General features: G+C 35.4%; 1 protein-coding gene across 1 annotated transcript in view; it reads left to right on the forward strand.

Moving 5' to 3' along the window:
- The window catches only part of CAMKMT (calmodulin-lysine N-methyltransferase), a 426,241-nt gene that overhangs the window by 50,733 nt on the left and 361,135 nt on the right, over window positions 1–14,373 (forward strand). The gene's annotated exons all lie outside the window — the stretch shown is intronic.

Here is a 14,373-nt window from a genome sequence, read left to right on the forward strand (position 1 = left end):
TCCTTCTCCAATGCATGAAAGTAAAAAGTGAAAGTGAAGTCGCTCAGTCGTGTCCAACTCTTCGATACCCCATGGACTGCAGCCCACCAGGCTGCTCCTTCCATGGGACTTTCCAGCCAAGAGTACTGGAGTGCGGTGCCATTGCCTTCTCCAGTATCTCCTATAGCACCTACTGTATAGTCTATACATACAAAGGAGGAGCAAATATTTGTCAAATGAATGATTAATCAAAATAATGGAGAGCATAACTTTGCCACAAATTGTTTTCGGACTATCAGTATTTATTTAAACTTTATGCTATATGACTAGAAGTATGGCAATACTGAAAAAGAGGAAATTAAAGTATAAAAACTGTTGCTGTTTTTTTTCCGCTCTAATATTCTGTATTTTAAGCTGCTTTTATGTGAATTTAGCTTTGTTTGTTATTCTGTTTACTTCTGATTTCAACATTTATAGCTTATGAGCTATTTCAAGAACACAGAAAAATAAACTGAATATGAGAACATATATGTACCCACCATCCTGATTTAGTCAGGGTAGACACTGAATTTTTTATAGCAGTATGTAGTTATAAGTCAGTTCTGACAGTCCTATGTTAGTAAGTTATTTCCGCTTTCTCCAGACTATGGTGATAGTGACACAAATTAAAGAATTACTTTGATAAGTTAATGGTTCTACTTTGAGCCCTTTTCTTTGGCCATTAAATTGGTCACTTGATATTACTTGTGTGTGTGTGTGTGTGAATTTCTAATGTAAACAAAGCAAATTGTGTGTGTGTGTGTGTATGCATGTGTGTGAAATCTGTGATGAAATCACAGTTTAGAGAAGAAATTATACGTTTAAAGTCTTCAATTTTGTGAAAACAATGATTCTACATTTCTTCAAGTGGCTGCTGTAGAATGGAAATTGAAATCCCTGGGTGGGAAGTGTGCTAGAAATCATAGTATTCTTTTTCAAAGTATTTTGCATCCTCTTATACATACATTCAGTACTTCATTTCTAACCCCTACACACTGAATCCTGCTGTGATTCATAATACTGTGTTATGTTTTAAATTCAAATATTGTTTTTTAAAGGGAAATTGCTACTAATGTTGGCTAAGCTGCACATAATAGTTTAGTAAATGGTTGTAGGTTTGATTTGTCTCATGTCAATTTAAATGTGAACTAATATTATCAAAATCCTCTGCAAGACATTGTTTCAGTTAACTGAATGCTTTACCAAATAATATCAATTTATGAAGTGTAGTTGAGTTCAGTGCATTAATTATTTAAAGAAATAAGTAATAGACGCATACCTGCATAATTTAATGTTAATGGATATCTTTTGAGTAACCTTGTGTTTAGAGAAAGAGGCAATTTAGTATCTTAACTGAACAGTTAAATAATAGATCATTGAAAAGTTTCAAAAGTAATATATGGCTTGGTTTGCTCTTTTTTTCATTTAAATTTTTAAGACAGCAACTTTATTAAGATATAATTTATATAAATAAAATGCACCAATTTTGATGTTTTGAAAATTTTATATATGCATGTAACTACTATCTCAGTCCATATATAGAACATTTCCATCAGCCCACAAAGTTCCCTTGTGCCCTTTTCTGCTGCTGCTACTGCTAAGTCGCTTCAGTCGTGTCCGACTCTGTGCGACCGTATAGACGGCAGCCCACCAGGCTCCCCCGTCCCTGGGATTCTCCAGGCAAGAACACTGGAGTGGGTTGCCATTGCCTTCTCCAATGCATGAAAGTGAAAAGTGAAAGGGAAGTCGCTCAGTCATGTCCAACTCTTCGCTACCCCGTGGACTGCAGCCCACCAGGCTCCTCCATCCATGGGATTTTCCAGGCAAGAGTGCTGGAGTGGGTGCCATTGCCTTCTCCTGTGCCCTTTTCTAGTCAGTCTCTAATTCTCTTCTCAGGCAACCATTGATATGTTTTCTGTTGCTATAGATAAGATTAGACTCTTCTAGTTATTCATATAAATGCATCTTATATATAATACTCTTTTCCTCTAGCTTCTTTCATTTAGCATGTTTTTGAGATCCATCCATGTGTCATTTTCATCTGTTGTTTATCCCTTTTTTACTGTTGAGTAGTATTATATGAATATGCCTACAATTTGTTTAACCATTTATCTGTTGACAGATATATGGGTGGTTTCCATTTTGGGCTCTTTTGAATAACACTGCTGTGAACATTCATGTACAAGGTTCTTGTATGGTCATATGTTTTCATTTCTCTAGGGTAAATGCCTAGGACTTTGAAATTTCTGATTTGTATATAAGTGTGTGTTTAACTTTGAAAGATATTACTAAACTGTTTTCCACAGTAGTTGTACTTGCAATTTCACATTGCCTCCAGCAATGTATCAGAGTTCCAGTTGCTTCATATACTTGTCAGTAGTATATGAAGCCCATTTTAGAGTTGGGTTCTTAATGAATTATAGGAATTCATTATATATTCTGAATCTGAGAACTCTGTCAACTATGTAGTGAGGGCATCTTCTCCCAGCTGGTGGTTAGCCTTTGCATTTTGTTAATGGTATTTTTCAAAGAGCAAAAGTTTTTAATTTTGATGAAGCCCAGTTTATTTACTTGTTTTTCTGTGGTTCCTAGTTTTTGTGTCCATTTAAGAAATCTTTGCTGTACTAAAGTTATGAAATTTTTCTCCTATGTTTTTCTTCTAAAACTTTTATTGTTTTGACTCATATCTTGGTTTATGGTCCACTTTGAGTTAATATTCACATGTGACATGAAGTAGAGGTCAGAGTTCTTTTTTGTTATTGTAGTTGCATGTGGATATTCAGTTGTTTGAGCACCATTTACTGAAAAGACTATCCTTTCTCCATTAGTTTACTATTGCATCCGTTTTGCAAATCACTGATTATATATGGATAGAACTGTTTCTAGACTTTCTATTGTTTCATTGATCTTCCATGCCAGAATCACGTTGTTGTATCTTCATAGTAAGTCTGGAAATGGAGTAAGTCTTCCAACTTTGTTTTTGTTTCTCAATATTGTTTTGGCTATTCTGGATTTCTGCTTTTCCATATAAATATTAGAATCACCCTACCAATTTCTATTAAGTCTACTGGAATTTTGATTGACATAGCACTGAATCTGTAGATGAATTTGGGGAGAATTGATATCTTCACAATATTGTCATGTAATCCATGAATATGATATGGTTTTCTCTTTATGTAAGTATTCCTTAATTTTTCTCAGCAAAATCTTTTTTTTTTTTTTTTTCTCAGCAAAATCTTGTTGTTTTATTTTACAGTAGTTTGTATTTCATTTCACATCCTTTGTTAAATTTATTTCTAAATGTTGAATTTAAAAATCATATTTTAAATCACATTTTTTACATTTTAATTTCCAGATATTTGTTGCTAGAAATCAGTTTATTATTATCAGAAATATATTTTAAATATAAGTAAGGTACATTATGGAATTTTTAATGATAAACATAGATAATTTCTGAAAATCATTAGCATAGTCTGATCATGTTAACTGTTAGCTCCTCACTTCTTTCCCTCATTATTCATTTTTAACACTAAAATACTGTAAAGTTTAAACAGATCTTTACACTTAAGTGAATACGTCATTATAAATATGAGTGTGGTTTCATGTAACAGCTTTCAGTACTTTAGATTCTTTGAAAATTATCTTTGAGACCTATTTCTTTTTTTGTAAATATTTTTTTTAATGTGGATTATTTTTTAAAAGTCTTTTGTTGAATTTGTTACAATATTGCTTCTGTTTTATGTTTGGTTTTTTGGTCGTGAGGTATATGGGATCTTAGCTCCCTGCATGGGAAGATGAAGTCTTAACCACTGGACTGCCAGGCAAGTCCCTGAGATCTGTTTCTAAAATCTGAGTGAACATAATAATTGAGGATTGCCACTTCAGTATTTAAAATTTCATCTTGTACTAATTGGCCTTAAGAGCCTATTAGTTACAGCATTTGACCAAGTACAAAATTGTCTTGTTTCATTTTGAATTTAACAGGTACTCTGAAAAGTGAAATGTTATTTACAAATGTTCTGTTTTAACTGATAAAATTTTAACAGAATGACTATTTAAAGTATTTAGATTTAATCTTAACTGATTATTTTATTACTGTAGCTCTCTGTCAACTTACTATAAGCATGTTAGCACTGCATTTTTTCCTTTAATAAGAAGTCATCTGAACAAAAACTGCATTTAAGTAACATAGTTTGAATGCCCCAGTGTATTGAGAAAGAATATTGAATCATTTCCATCAGAGTGAAGATATTAGCACATCTGGGTAAGTTTTAGAAACAGTGTATTCAATGATTTATATTTAAATTCTGTAGAGATTATATAAATATTAATACACAGATAAAATTGATTGCATTTAGTTACCTGTTTAAAAATGGAAATATATTTATTGCTTCTCCATATAACACATTCTACTGAAAAAAAATCCAACAATATAAAAATGTGAAAGTCCTCTGGAAATTCTATCCCATAGAGATAGCATTTGTTAGTGTCTAATAGATTTCCTTCTCGGAGAAGGCAATGGCACCCCACTCCAGTACTCTTGCCTGGAAAATCCCATGGACGGGAGCCTGGTAGGCTGCCGTCCATGGGGTCTCGAAGAGTCAGACACACCTGAGTGACTTCACTTTCACTTTTCACTTTCCTGCATTGGAGAAGGAAATGGCAACCCACTCCAGTGTTCTTGCCTGGAGAATCCCAGGGATGGCAGAGCCTGGTGGGCTGCCGCCTATGGGGTCGCACGGAGTCGGACACGATTGGAGCGACTTAGCAACCATAATTTTAAAAACTTATTGAATCATGCTGTGTATATTTTACTCTGTACTCACTTTTTTCTTCCTCTAACTTAACAATAAGTGTTAAACATCTTACCATATCAAGCTATCAGACTTCTCGTTCATCTTTTTAATGGCTGCATGGTTTACACTGTGAACTGTTCCTTAGTTTATTATACTCTCCATTGATGGATAGTTAGATTTTCCTTGACTTTCTGATATTTTAAATAGTACTTCAGGGAATATACTTATATTAATTTTTTCTTGTTTTTCTAACAAATTATCACAAACTTAGTATTTTAAAACAGCATAAATTTATTATTATCTTACTATTATCTATAAGTCAGAAGTCTGACATTGGTCACACTGGCCTAAAATCAAGATATATGTATCCTTTCTGGAGTCTTAGAGGCATATATGTTTCCTTGCCATTATCAGCTTCTAGAGTTTTCCCTCATTTTTTGACTTGTAGCCGCCTTCCCCCCCATCTTCAAGATGGGGAATCAGGAAATCACCATTGGAACTGTTGAGTTCAAGAATATATACTTGAGATCCAGAGATCAAAAAGCTGCCATTGTAGCTTCCTCTTTCACCCATGAAGTTAATGGCTGGATACTGGAATGCTTTTGCTGAGGAATTCAACATGTCTGTCATTGTGTTTTCAATAGCAATAGCTAGCCAAAGTATTGTCTTATATCCACATGTCAAATTGCATGTAAGTAAGTTTTAAGTGGTGCAACCTATTATTTCACATCCAGAACCTTAGCTACAATAGAATCTGGAAAAATAGTTTTCTTGTTTCTATAATACAAGAAATCAATCCAGAAGGACTTTGGAAAGTATGCGTACTGTTCCTTTTTTGCTATATCTTGCACAGTAGATATCTAGCCATGTGCTGAAAGATTGCTACTGATGTGTGTGTGCTGTATGGAGGTTGACCAGGAGTTGGGAAAGTGAGTCCTTCTGTGTGAATCAGGGTTCTTAGTTTCAAATATCAGAACCCACACTAGTTGGTTTCACTGAAATGAAATTTATTAAAGCATTGAGGAACTGCAGGAATCTTAGAAGAGCCAGAAAGTGAGACTTGGAGGAAATATATCAAGTAAAGTGTCCAAATCCCGTCAGGAAGCTGCTTTAGTGAAGACATCATTGATGCCACCACTTGTCACTGAATCCATAGACTGTTCAATCCCATGAGATACTGCCTCTTTACTTTGTTCACTAATAAATTAAGTCATGTGTGAGAGTGTTTGATTGGCTGAGCCTGCTCGTATTATTAGCAGGTGAGATGAGAAAGTTAGTTCTGACTTTTACTCTAGAGAGGAGAAAAGCAGAAAAAATTTCCATGCATCTTAAAAGGCTGTTAGGAAGATGCTGAGTATCCACAGAGGTGAAGATGTCCACTAGAGTGAGCAATGAATCGAAGACAAACAAGCAATATTTTATAAACAATGATGTGGTTTTATGTCATACGTAAATTCCTTTTTGTGAACTCCTAACTTTTAGTAGATCTGGTTTAAACAGTCCAGCTTGTCTCAGCTGAGTAATTGTAGGACTGTTTTGGATGTTCTTAGGCTTTAGAAATTTTAATTTTTGGAGGCAAACTGTATCAAGCTCATTAATCCACGGCCCACATTAATACAACTTAAGTGCAATAGCACGTATTAAATTGAAGTTTACTACTGCCTCTATTTTGTAAACATTTTTCTGGACTTTGTTAATTTTGATCTTATAGTTTCTGTTTTGTATGTTGGCACATATTTTTTTAGATTTCAGGTATTTTCATAAGTCTTTGGAAATCACATAGGCTTTAAGCAGTATGTCGTTAGTACCCAGTGCATCAAACAGCCTTAAAGCTCTGTGTGGAATCCATTGTCCAAGCTTGGACCAAAGGATTAAATTGGTAACTTCCCCCAGCAAGACAGAGTGTAGCAACAGTGATAATAAATGATAAGATCCTTAAGGGGAAAGGGAGAGACTAAAGTCAGGCTGTTTGATACCTGAATGGGTACAGTATAATAAAAGGAACATACAGCTAGTTGCTTTTCTCATGGCTTAGAAGATATAACTCTGTTTTATGAGAACTGTAAAATTAACATATAAGAAGGTGTAGATATGTAAAATAATATGTATCACAAATTCAAACCAAGCCAATACAGGTATTTCTAAACAGATAGTAAGAGATAAAAAAAATTTCTGTCCACTCTGCAATCCTTTTTACCAGGGATCTATTCAAAATTAACAAATCATTCCTTTGATCAGCCTTGTTAGTCCATATGACAATTTAATTAGAACTTATTTTTCTGTGTTTTACTGATGCTGAAAAATCTCAGTACTTTTGTGAATGGGGAGGTCTACCAGTTTCAGTTTATATTTCAGTTGTCTTATAAATCTATAAGCAGTTGTATACATTTTATGAAGTCCAGGTTCAGTTCAGTTCAGTTGCCCAATTGTGTCTGACTCTTTGCGACTCCATGAACCGCAGCACGCCAGGCCTCCCTGTCCATTACCAACTCCCGGAGTCCACCCAAACCCATGTCCATTGAGTTGGTGATGCCATCCAACCATCTCATCCTCTGTCGTCCCCTTCTCCTGCCCTCAATCTTTCCCAGCATCAGAATCTTTTCAAATGAGTCAGTGCTTTGCATCAGGTGGCCAAAGTATTGGAGTTTCAGCTTCAACATCAGTCCTTCCAATGAACATCCAGGACTGATCTCCTTTAGGATGGACTGGTTGGATCTCCTTCAAGTCCAAGGGACTCTGAGGTCCAGGAAATAGCCTTAAAAATGTTTTTTATTCGTTGGTTTGTAATAATCATTTTTCAAAGTGCAAAGACTGTCTCAATGATCAGACAATAGATAATGTGGTGCCATCATTCCTTAGTATTTAGAGCTTTAGCTATCTGAGAAATATTCATACAACATCACTTATCACTGAAGCTTAGATGAATACTCAAGAGAGAAAATTACACAATTATTTTAGGTAATTATATATAAAGATGTATTAATTATAAAAATCTAACATGAGTTTAGTAATGATAGGATATAGCTTAAATCTCTGACTTCTATTTAAAAAATTTCCAAGAATCACATTGAGGTATAAGAAATAAAAAGGTGAGTGTTCATCTGTGTATAATTTGCATATTTCTGCCTAAGTTACACTGTCAAGTCTCAGGCTGTTTTCTAATTAATCTTTGTTGTTGCTTTCATGAGTTTTTTTTTCCTTTCTTTACTATTTAATGAATGCAACAACAAATATTTAGGACTCAACCAACACTTTTTCCCTAGTTGTGAGAGAGGGAATTACATATGTTAAGAGAAAGAATATACAAAATCTTGGTATAGTGAGGTGCATCTGAGGCATGATTGAAATTATTAGTAGACCCTTGAAAGTAGTATGGAGCATTTGGAGCTAAAAGCATTTATTAACATTTAAAAAACTATTAGTTTGATAGAGTATGCCCAGGGTTATTATCCAGGACAGAGTATCATCTATTTTTTAGCCTGCATTCTGCTGGTAGAAACTTACCTGTTTTTTTTTCCCCCCTTGGGTAAAGATTTTTTGTTTTTGTTTTTTAAAATTAAGGGATTAACTGTCACCTCATTATCATTGTTAATCACTTCCAGTGCTCTTTGCTGTTATCCATCACAGTGGTCAAGAGGATCACAAAGAAAGTGGTACATCATTATTCACAGAGAAAGTTAATTATTGGCTGCTACCTATATCTGCTATACATTTCCTTTGAACATTTGTGGAATAGTAACGGTTAGAATTAAATTCCTGTAAGTGATTCTTAATATTGTGTGTAAGGGGTTAATTAAGATAGAGCAATATTGAATATCAAATATATAAGACCATAGAAAATAAAACACAAACCACTAAGATAGTACTAATATTTCCTCCTGAACTGTTTATTTTTCTCCTATTCACATAGTTCTTTTAAGCAGTTTTCTTCAAAGTTTTGAAGAAAAGGCTTTTTCCTGTTTAAAAATTAAGAAATTTTTAGCAATGTGAAGAAATTTTATTTATATTTTTTCACTCTTAATTAACCCATTTATTTCATATTGATAATATAATTACATATATTGTGAAATGATTGCCAGTATGTTTAATGAACATCCATCATCTCACATAGTTATAAATTTTTTTACTTTATGATGAGAACTCTTAAGATTTACTCTCTTAGCAACTCATATATATGAAACAGTGTTATTAGCTATAGTTATCATGTATATTACATCCCCAGAACTTATTTATCTTAAAACTGGAAGTTTGTACCTTTCGACCATTTTTCCCAAATTTACCCATCCTCTGCTTCTTCTCTTGTGGCAATTACAAATCTGATTCTGTTTTTTTAAGACTTTACACATAAAATCATCCAGTATTTGTTTCTGTCTGTCTGACTTATTTCACTTAGCATAGTACCCTCAGTCTGTCCCATGTTGTTACAAATGGCACTATTTCCTTGTTTTTTATGACTGAATAGTTTTCCATTGTATATAGAAACCACATTTTCTTTATTCAATTCGTCCATTAGTGGCCACTTAGGTTGTCTTTGTCTTAGAGTATCATAAATAATACTGCAATGAACATGGGGGTGCAGACACTTCCTTTCCTTTGGATATATTCCTGGAAGTAGAATGCTGGATCATATTGTTGTTCTATTTTTAACTTTTCAAAGAACCTCCCTACTTTTTTCCATAGTGGCTATAGCATTTACATTCCCATCAACAGTGCATTGGGGCTCCCTTTTTTCCACATTCTTACCAGCATTTGTTATCTCTTATCTTTTTGATAACAATCATCCTAACAGGTTTGAGGTGATATCTTATTATGGTTTTGATATGCATTTCCAAAATGGTAAGTGGTGTTGAGCAACTTTTCATGTGCCTGTTGTCTGTTTGAATATCTCCTTTGGAAGAATGTGTATTTGCCCACTTTAAATTGGAATATTTATATTTTTGCTGTTGAACTGTAAGAATTCCTTATTTATTTGGAGTATTAATGCCTTATCAGATGTGGTTGCCAGATATTTTCACCAGTTTTATAAGTTGCCTTTTTATTTTACTATTTCCTTTGCTGTATAGAAACTTTTTAGTTTGATATAGTCCCAGCTATTTTTTTTTTATTTTATTGCTTTCCCTTTAGATGCCATTTCCAAAAGATCATTGCCAAGACCCATGTCAAGAAGTCTTTTACATATGTTTTAGGAATTTTATGGTTTCAGGTCTTATGTTTAAATCTTTAATCCATTTTGAGTAATTTTTATGTAAGATAGGGATCTAGTGTCATTCTTTCACATGTGAATAGATTTACATGTTTGATAAAAACATCCATAAGCTTTTCTTTCAAAAACAAAAAAAATTTGTGAAAATTGAAGTTGTAAAATGAAGATGCTCTCAGCTAAAATGCCTTTCTAGAAATGTATAAATGCAATTATCCTGTAATAAATAATATCTTCAAATTTCCTCAGTAATGTATCACTGGAAAAAAAATTAAAAGATGACAGTGCTGCTCACAATAACAGTACAAAGTGAAAACAGTTGCAACACAGATCCAGGATGTTAGAGATGAATGAAAAATTATCTTGCTTTTTATAGTTAAAGTTTGCTAGTTTAGCATTTATGAACAGGCTTATAGACTACTGAATTACTCAGGTAAAATATTATTATCTTTGTTTCTAAAGCATTCTCTTTCTCTTCCTAAATCAAAAACGGAGAAAACTTAAAGCACATGACTCAGTTATAGTTTTTAGAACAACAGTGGATAAGAATGTTTTAAAGACTTAGGAATCCTTTTATCTCTCTGACTTGTCATCATTTCCATTCTGTAGCTAGTTTTTGGTTGCAAAATAATAGAAACTGGAATGTCAGGTCCATGAATCAAGGCAAATTGGAAGTGGTCAAACAAGAGATGGCAATGGTGAACGTTGACATTCTAGGAATCAGCGAACTAAAATGGACTGGAATGGGTGAATTTAACTCAGATGACCATTATATCTACTACTGCAGGCAGGAATCCCTCAGAAGAAATAGAGTAGCCATCATGGTCTACAAAAGAGTCCGAAATGCAGTACTTGGATGCAATCTCAAAAACGACAGAATGATCTCTGTTCGTCTCCAAGGCAAACCATTCAATATCACAGTAATTCAAGTCTATGCCCCAGCCAGTAACACTGAAGAAGCTGAAGTTGAACAGATCTATGAAGACCTACAAAACCTTTTAGAACTAACACCCAAAAAAGATGTCCTTTTCATTATAGGGGACTGGAATGCAAAAGTAGGAAGTGAAGAAACACCTGGGGTAATAGGCAAATTTGGCCTTGGAATGCGGAATGAAGCAGGGCAAAGACTAATAGAGATTTGCCAAGAAAATGCACTGGTCATAGCAAACACCCTCTTCCAACAACACAAGAGAAGATTCTACACATGGACATCACCAGATGGTCAACACCAAAATCAGATTGATTATATTCTATGCAGCCAAAGATGGAGAAGCTCTGTACAGTCAACAAAAACAAGACCAGGAGCTGACTGTGGCTCAGATCATGAACTCCTTATTGCCAAATTCAGACTGAAATTGAAGAAAGTAGGGAAAACTGCTAGACCATTCAGGTATGACCTAAATCAAATCCCTTATGATTATACAGTGGAAGTGAGAAACAGATTTAAGGGACTAGATCTGATAGATAGAGGGCCTGATGAACTATGGAATGAAGTTCATGACATTGTACAGGAGACAGGGATCAAGACCATCCCCATGGAAAAGAAATGCAAAAAATCAAAATGGCTGTCTGGGGAGGCCTTACTAATAGCTGTGAAAAGAAGAGAGGTGAAAAGCAAAGGAGAAAAGGAAAGATATAAGCATCTGAATGTAGAGTTCCAAAGAATAGCAAGAAGAGATAAGAAAGCCTTCCTCAGCGATCAATGCAAAGAAATAGAGGAAAACAACAGAATGGGAAAGACTAGAGATCTCTTCAAGAAAATTAGAGATATCAAGGGAACATTTCATGCAAAGATGGGCTCGATAAAGGACAGAAATGGTATGGACCTAACAAAAGCAGAAGATATTAAGAAGAGGTGGCAAGAATACACAGAAGAACTGTACAAAAAAGATCTTCACAATTCAGATAATCATGATGATGTGATCACCAATCTAGAGCCAGACATCTTGGAAAGTGAAGTCAAGTGGGCCTTAGAAAGCATCACTATGAACAAAGCTAGTGGAGGTGATGGAATTCCAGTTGAGCTGTTTCAAATCCTGAAAGAAGATGCTGTGAAAGTGCTGCACTCAATATGCCAGCAAATTTGGAAAACTCAGCAGTGGCCACAGGACTGGAAAAGGTCAGTTTTCATTCCAATCCCAGAGAAAGGCAATGCCAAAGAATGCTCAAACTACCGCACAATTGCACTCATCTCACATGCTAGTAAAGTAATGCTCAAAATTCTCCAAGCCAGTCTTCAACAATACATGAACCGTGAACTCCCTGATGTTCAAGCTAGTTTTAGAAAAGGCAGAGGAACCAGAGATCAAATTGCCAACATCCGCTGGATCATGGAAAAAGCAAGAGAGTTCCAGAAGGACATCTATTTCTGCTTTATTGACTATGCCAAAGCCTTTGACTGTGTGGATCACAATCAACTGTGGGAAATTCTGAAAGAGATGGGAATACCAGACCACCTAACCTGCCTCTTGAGAAATCTGTATGCAGATCAGGAAGCAACAGTTAGAACTGGACATGGAACAACAGACTGGTTCCAAATAGGAAAAGGAGTACGTCAAGGCTGTATATTGTCACCCTGCTTCTTTAACTTCTATGCAGAGTACATCGTGAGAAACGCTGGACTGGAAGAAACACAAGCTGGAATCAAGATTGCTGGGAGAAATATCAATCACCTCAGATATGCAGATGACACCACCCTTATGGCAGAAAGTGAAGAGGAGCTAAAAAGCCTCTTGATGAAAGTCAAAGAGGAGAGTGAAAAAGTTGGCTTAAAGCTCAACATTCAGAAAACAAAGATCATGGCATCTAGTCCCATCACTTCATGGGAAATAGATGGGGAAACAGTGTCAGACTTTATTTTGGGGGGCTCCAAAATCACTGCAGATGGTGACTGCAGCCATGAAATTAAAAGATGCTTACTCCTTGGAAGGAAAGTTATGAGCAACCTAAATAGTATATTCAAAAGCAGAGACATTACTTTGCCGACTAAGGTCCATCTAGTCCAGGCTATGGTTTTTCCAGTAGTCATGTATGGATGTGAGAGTTGGACTGTGAAGAAGGCTGAGCGCCGAAGAATTGATGCTTTTGAACTGTGGTGTTGGAGAAGACTCTTGAGAGTCCCTTGGACTGCGAACCAACCAGTCCATTCTAAAGGAGATCAACCGGGGATTTCTTTGGAAGGAATGATGTTAAAGCTGAAACTGCAGTACTTTGGCCACCTCATGTGAGGAGTTGACTCATTGGAGAAGACTTTGATGCTGGGAGGGGTTGGAGGCAGGAGGAGAAAGGGACAACTGAGGTTGAGATGGCTGGATGGCATCACTGACTCGATGGACACGAGTCTGAGTGAACTCCGGGAGTTGGTGATGGACAGGGAGGCCTGGCGTGCTGTGATTCATGGGGTCATGAAGAGTCGGACACAACTGAGCGACTGAAGTGAACTGAACTGGGCAATTCTTAGAATCTGTGAGGAAGGCTGGAAAATGGGGCTTGGGAAATGGACAGGAGACGAGGCAGGTTGGGCGCAGGAACCTCTGTCCAGATGAACTTGTAGGACCTTTCTAAGCGGTGAACTGCTTTTTGATGAAAGGATACATAGGAACAGTGAATTTCCTGGGTTTTCAGCTTACAGGTGTACATTTTTTCATTAGCTCCTTTTTCAGAATCAATGTGGTGTGATGTACCCAGTATCCTTTACACATTCAGTCTTAGTTTCTCTTTCCTGCTCATCCTTTCTATCATCAACCTGCAGTTATCATAAAAGTATCATAAATAATTTTTTAATGAATTCCTCAAGAGGAATAGTGTTTCTTCTACTGGTTGTCTTGCTTTTAATGGAATTATTTCAAGAATGAACCCAAATGTGAGAACAAGTAATCATATGTTTAGGTTCAGACTCAACGTCAAATAGCATCTCATGTATCAGTTCTCCATCTCTGCCCTTCCTCTGTTTTCCTGGGCTGCAGAGATGCCATCCTGTTAAGTACTTATATGAGCATAGTTTTTGCATTGAACTGTAACTTTTAAAAGACATATCTATCTGCATCGTAGACTGTAAATTCTTGGAAAATGAGAAACAGATTTTATTCAAGTGTATTTTATGCACCTAACACTATGTTTGGGATATAGTAAGTGTTCCATTTTAAAAATCAAAATAACATGTACATACACTTAAAATATTTTGAAGGATTTATGATGAAAATGAACAGTCCCTTTTCCTCTTGCTTTGCTCCTGGATTACTTCTCAGAGGTTAACCCTTTTAACTTTGCTAAAATTTTTTTTCTGGTAGTTATTTCCATATTTCTTAAAGAATATCCTTATCCTACTACTTCTTAATTTATCCGTTTTAGACAGCTTAT

This window comes from Oryx dammah, unplaced genomic scaffold, assembly GCF_014754425.2.
Source record: "Oryx dammah isolate SB20612 unplaced genomic scaffold, SCBI_Odam_1.1 HiC_scaffold_25, whole genome shotgun sequence".
NCBI classification, from domain to species: Eukaryota; Metazoa; Chordata; class Mammalia; order Artiodactyla; family Bovidae; genus Oryx; species Oryx dammah.